Genomic DNA, 18148 nt, shown 5'->3' with positions numbered 1-18148 from the left:
CATGGTTCCTAGTCGCATTCATTAACCACTGTGCCACGACAGGAACTCCTATTTCTTTTTTTCTTTCTTTCTTTCTTTCTTTTTTAGAAAGACTCAGATTAAAAGTCAAGTCCTGAATAAACCCTTCAGTCTTTACCAGGTAAAATGTCCTTGCTCCTTTGGATACTTGAAGCTTTTCTTCTCTAGCACTTATGCAAGAAATATGCATTTAAGTAGTTTTGCAATCTTGTTGAATATACGAATGTGTCTATTTTTTGCTATGGTTTAAAGTAGCTACAAAGGATCCAGAGAGGCCTTCACCATCCGCCTGAATACTTTCGCCGCTTGAATATAAAGTTCTTCTATGGATTCCCCATAAGAGGTTGTCCTAAATATTGTAGGACTCTTCAAAACACGTATTTGCTGGAGTCCCAGATATAAAGCATTGAAATCAATCCTCTAGTGTAGCAGTTTGAGGACAATTAAGACATGGCAGTAAGCACGCATAATTTCTCAATAGGCCTTTCCTCCTCTCCCGATCGTTCCTAACAAGCTCAGTAACCAGAGACAAAGAGAACAGACTTAACCTAGAAGAATCGCAGCATCTCCTGGGCCTGCCTCTGGATTAGGACAGGAATCATCTGGGTACATTCTGAATTGCTAAGAACCTGAGTGGAAAGAGACTGGGGCCGAGTCTCTAAGTCCATATAGTTGCATTAAGCTCCTTTGACCCTTAGTATTAACTTCTTCGTAGGCTTCTCGTAAGGTAGACACTTGTGTGAATCAATATGCATTAACGTAATTCATGAGCATTTTGTATATGCCTACATTCTCTTTCCCAAAGCAAGAAGGGATCCCATTCTTTAGATTTCATAGCTAATAACGTTTTAGGAGTGCGTACTGGAAATAGAGGATGAGCTGCCGTGGATTAAATGCTTGGATTTTCTTTCTTCATCTCCATTCTTTTTGTTGTTGCTGCTGTTTCTTTTTAACCAGCAGAAATACTGGTTTCCACTGTACCTGCAAATATGAGGAGTATGGGTCCCAAATAAAGTTCTTTGCCCAAACAGAAGTTAGAGTGAACAAACTTGAACTTCTGCGAAATCACTATGTGTCAAGACATGGCAGTAAGAAAGAGACAGAAAACCAGAAAATTCTATCTTTAAGGCATGACCCTTCAAGTTCTTAAGTAGAGTTGACTGCAGGAAGGCTGACGAGTTAGCCACTTTGGGACACATCCAGCTGACACTTGGGAAAGAACCTCTTACTTTTTTTGGCGGGGGCTGAGGGGCACCCATGGCATATGGAGGTTCCCAGGCTAAGGACAGAATCTGTGCTTTGTCTGCCAGCCACAGCCACAGCAGCACAAGATCCAGCTGCCTCTGTGACCCGCACCACAGCTACGGCAACTCCGCATCCTTAACCCACTGAGTGAGGCCGGGGATCGAACCTGCATCCTTATGGATACTAGTCGGATTCGTTTCCGCTGAGCCGAGATGGGGACTCAGGGAGAGAGGTTTCACACCCAAACTACACTGCCGTTTTATCTGGGATTGTGCTCCTCAGTCGTTGCGGCCCATGTTAGAAGATGCTCAGCATATGCTTTTCCTCTGCTTAAGCAGGATGTTCAGTTGATCTCCTTTCTAAGTACACGAGTCACCCGTGCTTGCGAAAGATGGAGACGAAAGCCTGTAGCATTTTTTACTGGTGCTTAAATTCGCGCAGCTGTCTTTCTGCAGCTCGCCTGGGCTTGGGAGCGCCTAACGCATGTAATGCTCGGGTTTTGTTCAGAGCAGGATAGAATTAAGGAGCTAAGATTTTCTTGCTTCCCCCGAAATTAACTTCCTCTTTGAGAAACAAAACTATGTGTGAGAAGCTTCTAATATAAACTATCCATCTTGTTGCCCGAGCTGATCTCTGCTGTGGCTGAAATATTAGTTCCCGACTTGGTACCACGAGCCAATGTGGACAGTGCTTAGCTCTGAAGGGTGATAGGTGAGAGAAGTGTGAGTGCGGGCTGTCTTACTCACTCCTTTCCACTGTGCAGTGGTGATGAGGAAATGCACCCTAGGGACGCGTTTCCCCTGCTTCAAGAGACAAAGAAGGCTCTTGCAATTCTTTCATAAAGCATGTTTTGGTTGATTTAGGAAAGGGTTTCATAGACTCGTAGGATTTAAAAGGGTTTCTTCTGTCTTGCTGTCCAGAAGTGAGAACATGACTTACTGCCCTGGACAGATAGTTTCTTCTGTTTAGGAGTTCCCGTCATGGCTCAGTGGTAAGAACCCCGCCAGTATCCATGAGGATGTGGATTCAATCCCTGGCCACACTCAGTGGGTCGGGGATCTGGTGTTGCCGTGAGCTGTGGTGTAGGTCGCAGACACAGCTCGGATCCCGTGTTGCTGTGGCTGTGGTGTAGGCTGGCAGCTGCAGCTCGATTTGACCCCTAGCCCAGGAACCTCCATCGTCCACAGGTGCAGCCTCCCCCCTCCCCCCGCCCCAAAGGACAAAAAAAGTTTTTCCTTTTTTTTTTTTTATTGTCTGTAGGTGGCCACATCTGCCGCCTATGGAGGTTCCCAGGCTAGGGGTCGAATCGGAGCTGTAGCCGCTGGCCTACGCCAGAGCCATAGCCACTCGGGATCCGAGCTGTGTCTTCAACCTACACCACAGCTCACGGCAACACGGCATCCTTAACCCACTGAGCGAGGCCAGGGATCGAACCTGCAACCTCATGGTTCCTAGTCGGATTTGTTAACCACTGCGCCACGACGGGAACTCCTATTTTTACTCTTAATCCATAAAGATGTCACATCTTTGCATTTCCTTAGGTCTCTAATTCTGTCGCCACTAATTTATCAGTGTTCATCTCTGTCGCCTGTTTTGTTAATTGTTCCCCTTTATATTTAATATTTGGGATGCTTTGCTAACAGTAATTTTAAAATTTCACCTTTCAAATGTTTGTTGCTAATTTAACACCTACTACCTGCTAAAATAATTTATTTCTTTTTTTAGCCTTTTTTGTTTTCCTTTTACAGCTGCCCCCACAGCATATGGAAGTTCTCAGGCTTGGGGTTGAATCAGAGCTACAGCTGCTGGCCTGCACCACAGTCACAGCAACACAGGATCCAAGCTGCATCTGCGGGCTACACCACAGCTCATATCGACACAGGATCCTTAACCCACTGAGTGAGGCCAAGGATCAAACCTAAGTCCTCACGGATACTAGTTAGATTCATTTCTGCTGCTCCACGATGGGAACTCGCTTGTACTAAGGTTTTATTCTCCTCATACAAAGGTTGTAAATACAGACATCCTTTGTTATTAATATCTAATATATGCTTGGAAATATGCTGGGTGGATCATATTTGCATATTATGTGTATATCATATTCCATTTTAAAATGGTGTAAAAAATGCATTTTCGTGACCCTCCAAAGCACTCACTAAAGTTTCTCCACATACCACTAAAACTTTCTTAATGTATTGCTTTTTATATATACAGAGAAAGCATCTCAAACCATTTATTCAACTATTTTCATTATTAGTGACTCAGTATCAGATGAAAATATGCGTAACGTGTACATACAAAGAATATGTTCTATCATATAAAAATCGTCAGCAAAATAGTAGGCTTAAGATACTAATTTTAACTGAATCTAGTTGCTTAGCATAAACAAGCTATAGTGCCTGGGGAATTTGTGGGAGCACGCAGTGATGTTGCAGTCTTTTAAAATATTGGGAGGTGGGAGTTCCTGTCGCGGCTCAGTGGTTAACGGATCCGACTAGGAACCATGAAGAAGTGGGTTTGATCCCTGGCCTTGCTCAGTGGGTTAAGGATCCGGCGTTGCCCTGAGCTGTGGTGAAGGTTGCAGACGTGGCTCGGATCCCGAGTTGCTGTTGCTCTGGTGTGGGCCAGTGGCTCCAGCTCCAGTTAGACCCCGAGCCTGGGAACCTGCATATGCCACGAGGGCAGCCCAAGAAATGGCAAAAAGACAAAAAATAAATAAATAAATAAAATATAAAATAAATATTAGGAGATGAAAATACTATCCTTAGGAGACAATCTAGTCAAGACTGAAGCCCTTCTTCAGACCGGGGTAGTGTAAAATTCACCGTTTTTCCTAGGATGCCCATCAGAGTTTTAACTCAGAATGAATTTGGGCAAAAGCTTGTAGCTCATCGTATTGAACATTCACATCAGGAAGGCTGCGCAGTGAGACACACTTGCAAAGCATTAGCTCGTCTCATGAAGTTTTAACATGCGGCATCTTCACATTAGAATATTTCAGACATTCTAATTTCTGTACTTTTTGGATTTATGAGTTATTTAGAAATGTTTTTCATACTTTTCAGATGTTTCTACTTAAGTTATTTATTTATTTATTTGCTTTTTTTTTTTTAGGGCTGCACCCGCAACATATGGATGTTCCCAGGCTAGGGGTCACGTTGGAGTTGTAGTGGGATCCTTAACCCACTGGGCAAAGCCAGGGATCAAACCTGAGTCCTCATGGATACTAGTCGGGTTCGTTAACCACTGAGCCACAACAGGAGCTCTTTAAGTTATTTTTAAAATCATGTGTAAATGCAGTGATTTGTCATTAAAAATGTGTTCTGGGAATTGTGGCTCAGTGGGAAGGAATCTGACTGGTATCCATGAGGACACAGGTTGGATCCCTTGCCTTGCTCAGTGGATTAAGGATCCAGCGTTGCTGTGAGCTGTGGTGTAGGTCTCAGATGTGGCTTGGATCCTGTGTGGCTGTGGCTGTGGTGTAGGCCAGTGGCTACAGCTCAGATTCCACCCCTAGCCTGAAACCTCCATATGCCATGAGTGTGGCCCTAAAAAGACCAAAAAAAAAAAAGTGTTATGTAGTACCTATCTTTTGGTATTTGTTTCAAATTAATTTTATTGTTTGCTTGATAATTTTTTGTAAATATGTCGTGAATGCAACACACTGTATAGTCTTTAATCCTGGCATACATTGTTCCATACATCACACTAACGGGTCGGTATGCTCTGAACCTCTACTTTCTGTTTTCATTTTAAATTTTTATCAAAGTAGAGTTGGTTTCCAAGGTTGTGATAATTTCTGCTGTACAGCAATGTGATTCAGTTATACATACGCACACATCCATTTTCTAAACCTTTGATATTCTTATTGACTATTTGCTGAATATTCTGATTACTGGAGGAGATGTGCAGATTTGTTTAAATGTCTCACTGTAGTAGTAGAATTTTTAATTTCTCCAGATAATTGTCTCAGTTGTATTCTGAGATGTGTTCTTAGGAACACGGTGGTTTTAAATTTTTATGTTTTTCTGTTAAATATTATTTTTATTACTATATAGAGAACATTTTTTTCTCTTAATTGTGCTTTTTACCTTCAAGCATATTGTGCTTAGCCATGCTAGCTCTCTTAGGGTTAACATTTTTTTTTGTCTTTTTGATGTTGTTGTTGTTGTTGTTGTTGTTGTTGCTGTTGCTATTTCTTGGGCCGCTCCCGCGGCATATGGAGGTTCCCAGGCTAGGGGTCGAATTGGAGCTGTAGCCACCAGCCTACGCCAGAGCCACAGCAACGCGGGATCCGAGCCGCATCTGCAACCTACACCACAGCTCACGGCAACACCGGATCCTTAACCTACTGAGCAAGGGCAGGAACCGAACCCGCAACCTCATGGATCCTAGTCGGATTCGTTAACCACTGCGCCACGACGGGAACTCCAGGGTTAACATTTTGATGGTATTTTAATATCTTGTCAAGTTTTGTATCTTACTCATTTTTCCACCCCGTCCTCCTCCTTGGTCATAACTAGATTCTAAATGTTTTCCCTTAGTTAACTCCTCTTCTCTCTGGGAGTTTTAATTTTCAGCGAAGCTAATATAGAACTTGTCAGATGCTCAGTTTGGAGTTTAAGGATTCTCTCAACATACTACTGAGCCCTGCTTCCGAGGAGGTTTCTTATTCTCTGCTTGGTGACCTTAATCCCAGTTTTACCCCTTAGCAGAACCACAGTGACGACCCAGTCTCTAGCCTGATAGCAAAATCTCATGCGTTATTTATTGTTCTTCTAAAAAAAATGGCCTCTTAGATGTTCTTAAGTCACCTTTACCTCTTGGAATCTTGGTTTTCCAGGTGAACATAAACTGTGCTGCGTCTCTTCCTCTCTTAGTGGGTCTATCTGCCCTTCTAATGCTGTACCCACCTCTTACAAAAGTCTCGCAAATCTTCCAATTGATTGTAATTGTCTTTAATTTTAAAATTCACATTACTTGAGACCTGGGCAACGGTATATACGTGTATTTGAGGTTCTCAGTGCCTGCGGGGTTATGCTGACTGGTTCCTGGTCTGATTGTTTTCTCTTATGACTCACTGGTGCCACCCACAGTGTTTTCCTTCTTTCAATACATAGCTACTATTTTTCCGCAGTAAATTGATTTGCATATTTATCTCCTTGTTCTTCTCCTCCCTTATCACACTGAGTTTTAATTCCTCTTGATTAGTTTATCCAGCCTCAAGGCAAACATATTCTCCAAGGAGAAAAAAATTCTTGAGCTGGACAAAGCTTAGAAAAATAAGATGATAATAGAAAATACATGCTAGGCAAAATGAGCAGAGGTAGAAACATAATATGTGAGTAGGGAACATTGTACGGATTACGGTGGGATTTCTGAAAGACCGTAGTGAAAGTTTAGGCAGAAGTGATTGGGATGGGGTTCAAAAATAGCTATGAATTTCTAGTTGAAGAGTTTAGTTTATCCTATCGACGTTAAAATTGCATCTGGGGGTTCCCATCATGGTTCAGCGGTAACAAACCCAGCTAATAAAGGGTTCGGTCCCTGGCCTCACTCTGTGGTTTAAGGATCCAGTGTTGCCATGAGCTGTGGTGGAGGTTGCAGACGTGGCTCAGATCCTGCATTGCTGTGGCTGTGGCATAGGCTGGCAGCTGCATCTCTGATTCTATCCCTATGCTGGAAATTTCCATATGCTGCAGATGCAGCCCTAAAAAAAAAAAAAAAGCCAAAAAAATTTTTTTTCATCTGAACTTGTTGGGCAGTATTGCTCAGAATGACATTTTAAATAAATTCCTGTGGAAATTGCATGTGGCAGAACATGGGAGATGGAAATCAGGCACACAGATTTACTTAACAATTGGTACTGCAAATCTAGGGGAAATGGATGAGGGGAGAGATTCAAGAGAGAATGAGGAAAATGGATACAAATGAAGTGAGACTGAAAGGAAGAAACTTTGGTAAGATTTTTTTTGGTTTCTTAACTTTGGAAAAATACCACCACTGGTACCCATAGAAATAGGGAAAGTAATTGCAGGATGAATTTTGGTTTCACATGGTGAACTAGAGGCACTTTCAAGTAGCCTTGCATGAGAAGTCTGTTCAATGATGCTTATGCTTGATAGAGCTTGAGAGGCACAGTCAGGGTCTTTGCGTTGGAGAGTGCAAGTGGGTGATCGCTTGAGAGAGATGCTACAGCACACGACTTTTCCAGTTGCAGGTGATGGCAGCCTAAATCACGTTAGTTTAAACGATAAAGTTTATTGGAAGAGTGCTGGGGGAGCTCTCACAATGAAGGAACAATTTTTTGTTAGGGCGCAGTGTCTCGCTGTCTGACCGTAAAGAGCCTAGCCCCATGGCACTGGCTTTTAAGAAAAGTAGGAGCTTTATTGCAAGGCTGACTGGCAATGAGACAGGAAGCTTGACTCAAAAATCTGTCTCTCCTCGCTGGTTGAGGTCAAACTTTTATGAGGTAGAGAGGGAGGGTTGATATGCCAAAGTGCTGCTGGGCAGCTTTTGGTTGGAGGGCTCTGGAGCGTGGTCCTTTACGGAAGGACACAGTTAAGAGGCTCAGAACCTCATCTCCTTCATCAATGGACCCTTCACTTCTAAAAGGGTTCCCACGCTCACGTTCTGCTCAGGCCCTGGCCCTTTGATTCCAGGGAGGGAGAAACTTTGGTCCAGATTTTCTCTTTTGGCCATGCTACTGCTGTATGACTTGTTCTTTTGCTCTGTTGCCTCTGAAAAAGAACTCAGTATCTCATTAGGATTAGATCGGGCTGGTTCTGTGGTTACGACTTTAGGACTTGGGCAATTCTCAGAGCTTGAGGAATAAAACTAGGGCTTGGCTAAAACCAGAACACTTTCTGTCCCTCTGTCTCTCTGTGTTCGAATTCCTTTGGTCCTATTTTCTTCTCTGGTAGACAAACTTTTTCCCTGTGATAAAAATAGTAATTGCTGAACAGCTTTGGAATCAGACCATTAAAGAATTTTTCTAAGGAGGAACAGCTATTGCATAAAATCTGGGAAAGCTCTGATTGATTTGGTTTGGGTCATGAATCCATTCCTGCATCAGTCACTCAGTGTGGTCAGGGATAGATGACACTCTGGTTAAGATCCATCTCTGTGGACAGTGTTGGGGCCCAAGGGAGGCCACCCCAAATGTGCCTCAGTGGCATATTGATTCTTTTGAATTAAAGTTACTTAAGAAATGACTAACTCATGAGAGACACTGTGAATCTCCTTTCTGTCTCCCTGAAAGCAGGAAATAAATTTCTCATGTGAAGGGTGCACTGCCTGAATGTGGAGGTAAAAGGACCCTTATTGCCAAAGCCAGGCAATTTGGGGCCAAGTGGCTTTTATATAAACAAAATTTGCTGCTTCATAAATTTACTATTCCAAACCCCAAATCTGTTTAGAGTCTTCCTAATTGGGCACCACAAATCTGAGGTTTTTTTGCTCCATGAATTCCTCACAAGTTTATTGTTTCTTTCTGAAAAATATAAAAGCTCCCTACTTTGATGACGTCTTAGGCTTTGTTTCTGTTGGACCTCCATAAGCATGAATTAAAATGTGCTGCTTTCTCTCCTGTCAATCTGCCTGGTGTGAAATTTAATACCAGTCCAGCCTCAAGAGCTCCAGAGGGAGAAATCTCCCCCTTGGCAACAATAGGAAGGTGAGATGCATCGTTAGAAGTGATGGAGGGAAATATATTGATAGAGAAAAGAAAGTACAGTTTTGACTGAGATGGCTCAACTTTTAACTCCAGATTTTATTATTCAACAGTAGTTAAAAGATTCCTGCAACTATATAACTGGGCTAGACATTAAACCTAATGCATGTTATACTAGTTGACTGGCAGTCTCATCAATGATGATGAAAAACAAAACCAAATGAAAACTGTTGGGCTGGCGCTGAAGTTAAAAAAAAAAAAAATCATTGAATGACTTCCTACTGTGTCTTACAGCAAATCTCTATGCCTCTAGACCAAGTAAGGATATCATCAAAGGCATTGTCTTTCTTTGAAATAATTAGGATCAAACGTGATGAGACATCAAAGAAGAGGTTTCAGGATGAGCCAAAGCAAGTCTGCTTCAGGAAAAAAAAATGCTTGCTATATACCCCATTAGAGAGGGATGAAGTCAGAAGCATGAAGACAACAGTGTATCAACCTTGACTCGAAAGCCAATGAGGTTGTCAGGTGGGCTCATCTGCAGCAAAAGCCATGAAGCAACTGCTGTCCAGAGAAAGCAGAGATCATGCAGAAAGGTAACGGCAGCCAGAAGCAGAACAGGAAGAAATAAGCATGTGGAGAGAGGGAAAGAGACAGAAATGGTGCTGCTGAGTTATCATTATGTAGGACAGGGGACGTTTAAGTTAACTGAGGTGCTGCTGGGCTGTTTTTAAACCCCGAACCGCATCTCACTTCTCCATGAAGTTGGTCTCTGGCAGTTGGACTATTTCCTTTCTTACTCTCCCATGTGTATATCCTTAGCGTAGACCTCTCCTTACTGAAACAATCTCTGTGTGTCTGTTCCTTAGAACCTTAAGAATCCTCCTTTCATGCATTTTCTTCCAGGCCAATCTTTTGTTTAAAAGCAAAAGATAATACTTACGAACTTTTCCGGGCTGTTTCATCAAATAACTTGCCTATGTTTTTGCATGTTGTTGAGATTTGAGCAGCAAGAACACGTTGCATTAAATCGAGTTTATTTTCCAAACAATTAATCTAGTTCAACAGAAACATTGTGGAAAATATGATTTGAAGACACATATGAGATGATTGCAGAGCCCTGGGCTTCTAGGTCATAGAGACTCGGCTCTTGGCTCTGACGGGTTCTTCTGCCTGTGCTCTCGAGCAGGTGTCTAAGCTTGAATGTTAACATTTTTTTAACTCAAGATAATAAGAGTGCCTTTCTTCAGGCTACTTTGATAATTAAGTAAGACAATATGTTTTCAGTAGAATTACTACCACATAGTACCCAAGGATGTTAGCTATTAATTATCACTTGACTAGTCTGCTATTATTACCTCATATTAAATTATGGATCTGAAATTAATAAAATTAATGTTTACAAATATAATGTCTTATTATATATTTGAATAAGTTGTTGAAATAATTGCCTAGTTATGCTATAACACTTGTATGATAGGCTGGCAGGTCAGGAAAAAAACATGAAAAAGAATGGTTTTCTTGCAAGCCCTTTGAACATGTAGTAAGTATCTTTGCATTATTTATTCTGTGTAGCCTAAGAAACACTACTATCAGTTCCCTACCTGGAGTTCTGAACAACTAAGATGTAAGACAGCGGAATAGAGCAGTATTATTGATCGCACTGGTACTGCAGATAGTGGCTTAGATCTTCAGGAAGGTGGGCTGTCTCTACAGAAGCAGAGAATTATATAGACCCGGTCACAGACAGCCCTGGCTCTGAGGCCAGGTCTTCATGCTTAGCGTCTGAGTGTGGCGAAGCAAAGCAGAAGGTCTTTCCTGCAAACACTCTGGCTCCAAAGAGAAAGAAAAGGGGAAGTGACTAGACTTCCCACTTCTCACTGCGAAAATCAGCAATTATTTTAAATAATTTATACCTTGGGAAAAGTGAATGAGGGAGCAGATAAAGACTAGAAATGTGATCTTGGAGCCCCCTCCATGCGAAAGGGAACACCAAGGGAATGAAAAACGTATCCTTCCCTAAATAAAACACATATATCTACTTTGTTTTAGTCTTATTTTTTTTTCTACTCAGTCTTATCTCATGTATATATAAATATATATTTTTTATGATTTATTTTTTATTTTTTTGGCTGCCCAGTGGCATAAGGAGTTCCTGGGCCAGGGATAAAATTGGAAGATTGGAGCTGCAGTTGCGATCTATGCTGTAGCGGTGGCAATACCAGGTCCTTACAGGGGTGGGTTGGGTGTGCTGTGTGTGTGGGGGTAGTCGGACGAGCTTTTCAACACTTCAGAGACACGTCTGATCCCATTGTGCCACAGAGGGAACACACATCTTATATTCTTGACATGAGTTAAATATGATAAAATATGATAGTAACATTTTTAAACAAGCCTAATAGATTAGTCTAGCAAAGTATTAAGTTTTTTCATATTTTCAAAACATACATCATTCAGTATATAAGTTAATGAAAGAAATTTTCACATATTGACATATAAGGAAGTCACTCTTGTTTTATGCATGATCTAACTTTAATTTTACATTTACTGGAGCAGACTGTTGGTAGTTTGTCAAACATACCTGGCGCATCTGCTTTAATTATTACAGAGTTCTTTGACCAGAAGTAAAATACCCATGTTGAAATAAAGATTGAATGCCTTCTTCCTGGAACACCAATGCTGGCAGTCTTTCAATGACAAGACTCTCTTCCCGAGGGCCAAGGGCTCACTGACTCGCTGTGCGCAAGCGGATCTGTTTTTTAAAACCTCGAGATGATGTGTCCCTGACTTGTTTGATGTTCTTTGTTCTAACAAGGTAGGAAACTGTGCTGAAAACTCCCCCAGAACGCTTCTTCAGAGTTATGTGAGAGGCTGTCTCCTGGGCTATCATCCTGTTTGGCTCACGTAAACTCTTTCCTCTTCCTATTACAGATGGTTTATTGATTATTTCTGTGGACAAGGTAATGAGTGAGGAAGTAGATCAGTGTTTAGCTCTACTATGGATGGTAGCTTCAAGTAGATTTTAGAAAAGTAAGCAGTTAAAATATCACAGCCTCGGGACTGTCCGTCACGGAGGAGCGTGCACATCCAGGGGTGAGCCCACTCAGAGCCCACCCTGAGGTCTGCGGGGCTTCTGCATGGAGTGAAATACAGATGGGTGAGTTGGAGAGAGATTGTTAGTTCTGAATTTGCCTCCTTAGGAAATTCATTTAAACGTGGTAAATTTCATACCGACATTTTCTTACCAAAAGCTGCCAAAATATCCCTTTCCTCTAAGGCCAGATCTTCATCAGGGGCTGAGTCCTAACGCATGTCTAGATGGGTAATGATTTGCACTCCAAAGCTGAAGGTGTAGAAATTTATGAACACATCATTGCTTCTTGGGTGAGAGGTCGTATCTTCGTATCGTGTAGTATTCATGCAATGGCAGGTGGCTAACGAGTATACATTCCCCCTTCTTTGATTATGATATTTTTAGATTCAGAAAAGCTTGGTGCTTCTTTCGCCTAACAAGAGCTATCTTTTTTTATAACTTGTGAAAAATGTGATTAGATGGTGAGATCGCAGCTGAAGGAGACCTGGCTTCAATAGAATAACCTCTGACGTGAAGTTTCCATCTCAGACATTGTGGGGACTTGTTAGTCGGTGAGCTTGTGTCCTGGTGGTTAATACTGTAATTGCTCCCAGCCATAATAGCTTAAGCTTCAATTCCCTTCCAGTGGATTCAAATCGAAATGTCAAATTCATGGAGAGGTAAATGGAAATGTTCTAAAGGGTAGAATCCATGAATTAAAATCTAAATTAGAGTCCTGCTAGGAATAAGAGGGTATTTTGTTGCATGTAGTGAATTTTTTATTTTTTTTCAGTGACAGTTGGATTGTTAGGTAATTGCTGTATTCTAACAGAAAGATACTGCTTCTCAAGAAATTGTCTGGTGCTCATTACAGAGGGAAATGTGACCACTCTAGGAAAGAAATACTACTGGAAAATGTTAAAAGTTTCAGAGAATTAGAGGAAAAGTTTCGAAAGTCACTTCTTAAAAAAGACAAAGTGATTTTTCACTGGCATCTTGCTTTGCTGCTGAATTCGGGTTTCTAGATCTTCTGTGTGACTCATGGTCTTTATTTTAGAAATGCACTGTTTAGACATAGATAGGGTACAGGGAATGTTCTTGGCAGAGCTGTTTTTAACAACTGCATTGATATTGAGTATTATTATGTGGCTTTTCCTCAGTAAGTAATTTTGATGTTGTTAAATATCTTTCTTTTGTTCTCCGCATCCAATGAGCCTTCATTAAGGAGTTAAAGTATGGATAGGAGGGGCTCTTCCACAAACTCTAATGAGAGTCTTGGGAAGTATTCGTTATGTGCCATTTCTGGTTTATACGAAAGGGTATTAGATATTAATTTTCTGTGTGATAACTGTTTAATCATACAATATTTACTAGTATTTCACTTTCTTGAGAATTTAAAATTTCTGCCTTCTAAAATGTCTGTCTTTAGTCATACAAATTTTGTATTGAAATAAATGAGAACGGTTGGCTACTTAGTAATACACAAAACATGTCTCTGTGTATATCAAGTATTTTACTGGATATAACTTCTTACTAATGTTGGTTGAGAAGTTATTTAGCACTCAGACATGTCTTTGTTCAATTGGAGAGAGTCTTTATTTGGAAAAAAAATGTTAAACATGAAAACATAACTTTGCTACCTTGTTATCCTATATCTTAGTTGCCAGGTGAGGCAATTCTCCTGCAAAAGATACTAGTTTACACTCTTGTTTTGTTTTGTGGATCCTCCAAGAGCAGTGACTTAGTAAACCCAAACAGAAGGCTGAGATGGGGGATGGGTTACCCACCTGCTTGGTGTATAGTCCTTTCTTCTTTCATCAAGACTTTAGTGAGTTTTTTCTTTTTTCTTTTCATTTATAATGATTTTTATTTTTTTCCATTATAGCTGGTTTACAGTATACTGTCAATTTTCTACTGTACAGCAGGGTGACCCAGTTACACTTACATATATACATTCTTTTTTCTCACATTATCATACTCCATCATAAGTGACTAGACGTATATCCCAGTGCTATATAGCAGGATCTCATTGCTTATCCACTCCAAATGCAATGGTTTGCATCCATTCACTCCAAATTCTCAGTCCATCCCACTCCCTCCCCTCCCCCTCGGCAACCACAAGTCTATTCTCCAAGTCCATGATTTTCTTTTCTGTGGAAAATTTCATTTGTGCCATATATTAGGTTCCAGATATAAGTGATATCATACGGTGTTTGTCTTTCTCTTTCTGACTTACTTCACTTATTATGAAAGTCTATAGTTCCATCCATGTTGCTTCAAATGGCATTATTTTGTTGTTTTGTATGGCTGAGTAGTATATATACCACATCTTCTTAATCCATTCATCTATTGATGGACATTTGGGTTGTTTCCTTGTCTTGGCTATTGTGAATAGTGCTGCAGTGAACATGCAGGTGCATGTGTCTTTTTAAAGGAAAATTTTGTTCAGATGTATGCCCAAGAGTGGGGTTGCTGGGTCATATGATAGTTCTATGTATAGGTTTCTAAGGTACCTCCATACTGTTCTCCATAGTGGTTGTACCAGCTCACATTCCCACCAACAGTGCAGGAGGGTTCCTTTTCTCCACACCCTCTCCAGCATTTGTTATTTGAGGACTCATTAATGATGGCCATTCTGATGGGTGTGAGGTGGTCACTCATGGTAATTTTGATTTGTATTTCTCTAATAATCTGTGATGTTGAGCATTTTCTCATGTGAATTTTTTTCTTCCTTTTTTTTAAGACAGAAGAGTCAGAGAGTTAGAGATCAAAATACTACAATTTTATCCTTAATAAACTGAATTGGTAAATGCATTTCAGATATGTAGCAACAATTGGGCTTCCTAAGATTTTTCCTTCAGAATAAAATCCATACAGTGTCGATATCTCTGCTTGACACATGCAGAGCCTGCTTGGAGAAAGAAGACCATGCATGCATCTGGAGGCCAAACTCTTGGCAAGAAATTGAGGAGCAGAGATTTACAGGATCAGGTTCTTACCCCCTAATAATGACTTAGATGTGACACTGATACTGGAAAGATGATACCAGAATCCAGGTTCTTGCTCACAGCCGTCAAAGAATGAACTCCATGAACACACAGGCAGCAAGCAAGCAAGCAAAGTCTTTATTAAAGAAAACCAAATAGCTCCCAGAACAGCTGAGGTGGGGGGAGGAGAAGAGCCCCCCTTCTCTATTGCCTTTAGGGATTTTTATCTCTTAAAGCTGGGAAGATGCCAAGGTGGGGTCCACAAAGATGGGGTTTTCTCCCATTGGCTTTTTATCTACTTTATCAGTCCTTGTCCAACAGGGGTTTTAGGGTTGGAAGTGTCCCGTAAGTTTTATGGTTTCTTTGGCCTTTTCTTCCCTTAGATTAAGTCACCATTCCTCTCATTCCTTTTTTATCAGTTGAGGAGTGGGCTAGAGTTGTGCCTTCCCCACAGTAAACAAAGTCTGTGGGGAACACACATTTCCTAGTAAGACAAGGCCTGTGGAGGTATTACTGCCTGGAGCCCTTAAGTGACAAATGTTAAATCAATATCCATATCAAAGGAATGTATGGATCCCATGCTCCTACACTAACTACCTGAGTTAGTATTCTGTCTCATCACCTTTCCTCCTTGGGAGATAGAGGGGGGACCCCAAGATGCTTTCTACTTTTCTCTCCAAGGTTGTGCATTCTCCTCCTTGTGCAGGAAAAGTGTGGGGTAGAGAAGTATCTCCAGCTTCCCCATGTGTGTCTACCCTTTCGCAAGTGTTGGTTCTGGGCAGTGAGATGCGCAGCTGGAAATGGCAAATTCCCTGCCCCTAAAACAATTTCTTATAGCAGAGAACCTGATACCTAAAGAACCTGATACCTAAACCTTGATACCTAAGTGTCAAAGAGACATAATCTATTGTTCTTTCTGGTCTCAATTTTAGGAGGAACATCAAGGTAAGGTGAGCAAATTTTAAGCTGGGCTTTGGAAGTAGGATTTAGTCAGAAAGAGACAGATGAAAAAGCATTAAAAGATAGGAATGAACATAAAATAATTAAAAATCAGAGAATAATTTTATAAAAGATAGATCAAGGCATTCTGGAGAAAAAATTAGGTTAGTAAATTATGTAACAGAAATGGAGAGAATAAGAATATACACACAAAAGAGTGGAGTTTTAGGAGTTTAGTAATCCTGAATATAATAGTCTTGATTCAAGCATTTAAGAACTACTCTTAACATTTCATGACACATTTTAAACGGAATTAATTCTACCGCATAGATTTGTTCGGAGATTCACCTGTGCTTATGCAGGTAACACCACTCAAATATCAGTGGTATGCCTTTGACCTTGGGCTTAAGGCCAAGTCTGCTCAAGGCCACTTTGCTCAAGACCAAGCCCAGAATTCACTGCTCAGAGAACGATTGATGCAAAAGTGATCATTCTCCAAAGTTTTGAGTGAATCAGTTTCAAAATTTGAAATCATCTACTAGCCTCAAACAAGGAAGTTGGGGTCTTTTTCCCTCAACAGCTCTGAGTGGAGTCCTTTTCCCTTTACAAAATTTTAAATTGTAAGAACGAGAAAATGATACCATATTAACATTTTTTTAGTTCTTGAACTTTGCAATTTCATTTAAATCTTAAGCCCTGGCCTTTGTAGGAGAGCACATTTTGCCACACTGGAATGTATCTATTTTGGCATGAGAATTAATTTAGGTTGATTGTTCTTAAGGCCCCCCAAACTCGGGAAGGATCTTTGCCCTTCCCCCTAACTGCCTAAAAACCATAGACGGAGGCCCTGTTCGAGGAAGGGAGCAGTCACCACAGAAAATTACAGTACGAACGAGGGGCGTAAACAGGGGAGAAACTAGAAAAGGCTATTGGTTAAAGTTTTTTCCTGTGCTCCATTGTCTCTGCTTCTGGTCCAGCAAACATCTGGCTGCCAAACACTGGCCGTTCTGTCTTCATGTGGACTGCCTTCCTGCCTTTTGAAGTCCTGAGCTGCTCCCCAGGCATCCTTTCTTGTCCTGAGCTCCGCTGGTGTGTAGGTGAGGGTTTTGGTCATTCTCCGAAGGCACTTCCCCGAGTCTCTCCCGGGGAAGCATGCTATTAAACCACTGCTTGCTTTTCTCCTGATAGTTCATCTCGTGTCGGGTTAGCTCCTAGGCTTTCTCCCTGATCCTTTCCGGGTGGAGTACTTTTACTTCATCTTTTGCAAGTTTAGCTCCTACACATCCCTCATATCACAACCAAATGATACTTTCTTAGAATACCCTTTCTCTCTCTTTTTTTTTTCCTTTTAGGGCCACACCCACAGCACACCCAGGCTAGGGGTCGAATGGGAGCTGCAGCTGCCAGCCTATAGCAATGCCAGATCCAAGCTGCACCTGTGACCTACACCGCAGCTCATGCCAGGGCCAGATCCTTAGCCCACTGAGCGAGGCCAGGAATTGAACCTGCCCTCATGGATGCTAACTAGGCAGATTCTTAATGCGCCGAGCCAAAATGGGAACTCCAGAAAATCCTTTCTTGTATATAATTTTACTTATTTATTTATTTATCTTTTGTCTTTTTAGGGCACACCCGTGGCCTATGGGTGTTGCCAGGCGAGGGGTCCAATCGGAACTAAAGGAGCCGGCCTACGCCACAGCCACAGCAACTCAGGATCCGAACCGCCACAGCTCATGGCAACACCAGATCTTTAACCCCCTGAGCAAGGCCAGGGATCGAACCTGTGTCCTCATGGAGACTAGTCGGTTTCCTTAACTGCTGAGCCACGACGGGAACTCCCTGTAGACCATGTTAGAGTAGTTATTCTACACTACTCAAAAAACTAAGGTACTTTCTGTCCTGCTTTAGACACAGTATTATAGCATATTGTTTTATTTCCATTCAGCCCTTGTGAAATTATCATTTTCTTTTTCTTCCTATATATATATTTTTTGTCATCTTCCTCTACATGGAAATTCTCTGGGGTTAGGCAGTGTTTCTGTCTCTGTATACGCCTCCCTTCTCAGCAAACAGAAGAATGCCTATGAATCAAGATGTTATTCATAAATACTATTGGATCAGTGAACGGATGTGTGAATATAGGAATGGCCATCTATTTGAAGAACTAACAGGTATAAATCCTAAACCTTCGCCTCTTTTGGTCCCAGTAAATTG

Source organism: Phacochoerus africanus, chromosome 7, assembly GCF_016906955.1.
Source record: "Phacochoerus africanus isolate WHEZ1 chromosome 7, ROS_Pafr_v1, whole genome shotgun sequence".
In the NCBI taxonomy this organism is placed as follows: Eukaryota; Metazoa; Chordata; class Mammalia; order Artiodactyla; family Suidae; genus Phacochoerus; species Phacochoerus africanus.
This window is presented reverse-complemented; position numbering follows the sequence as displayed.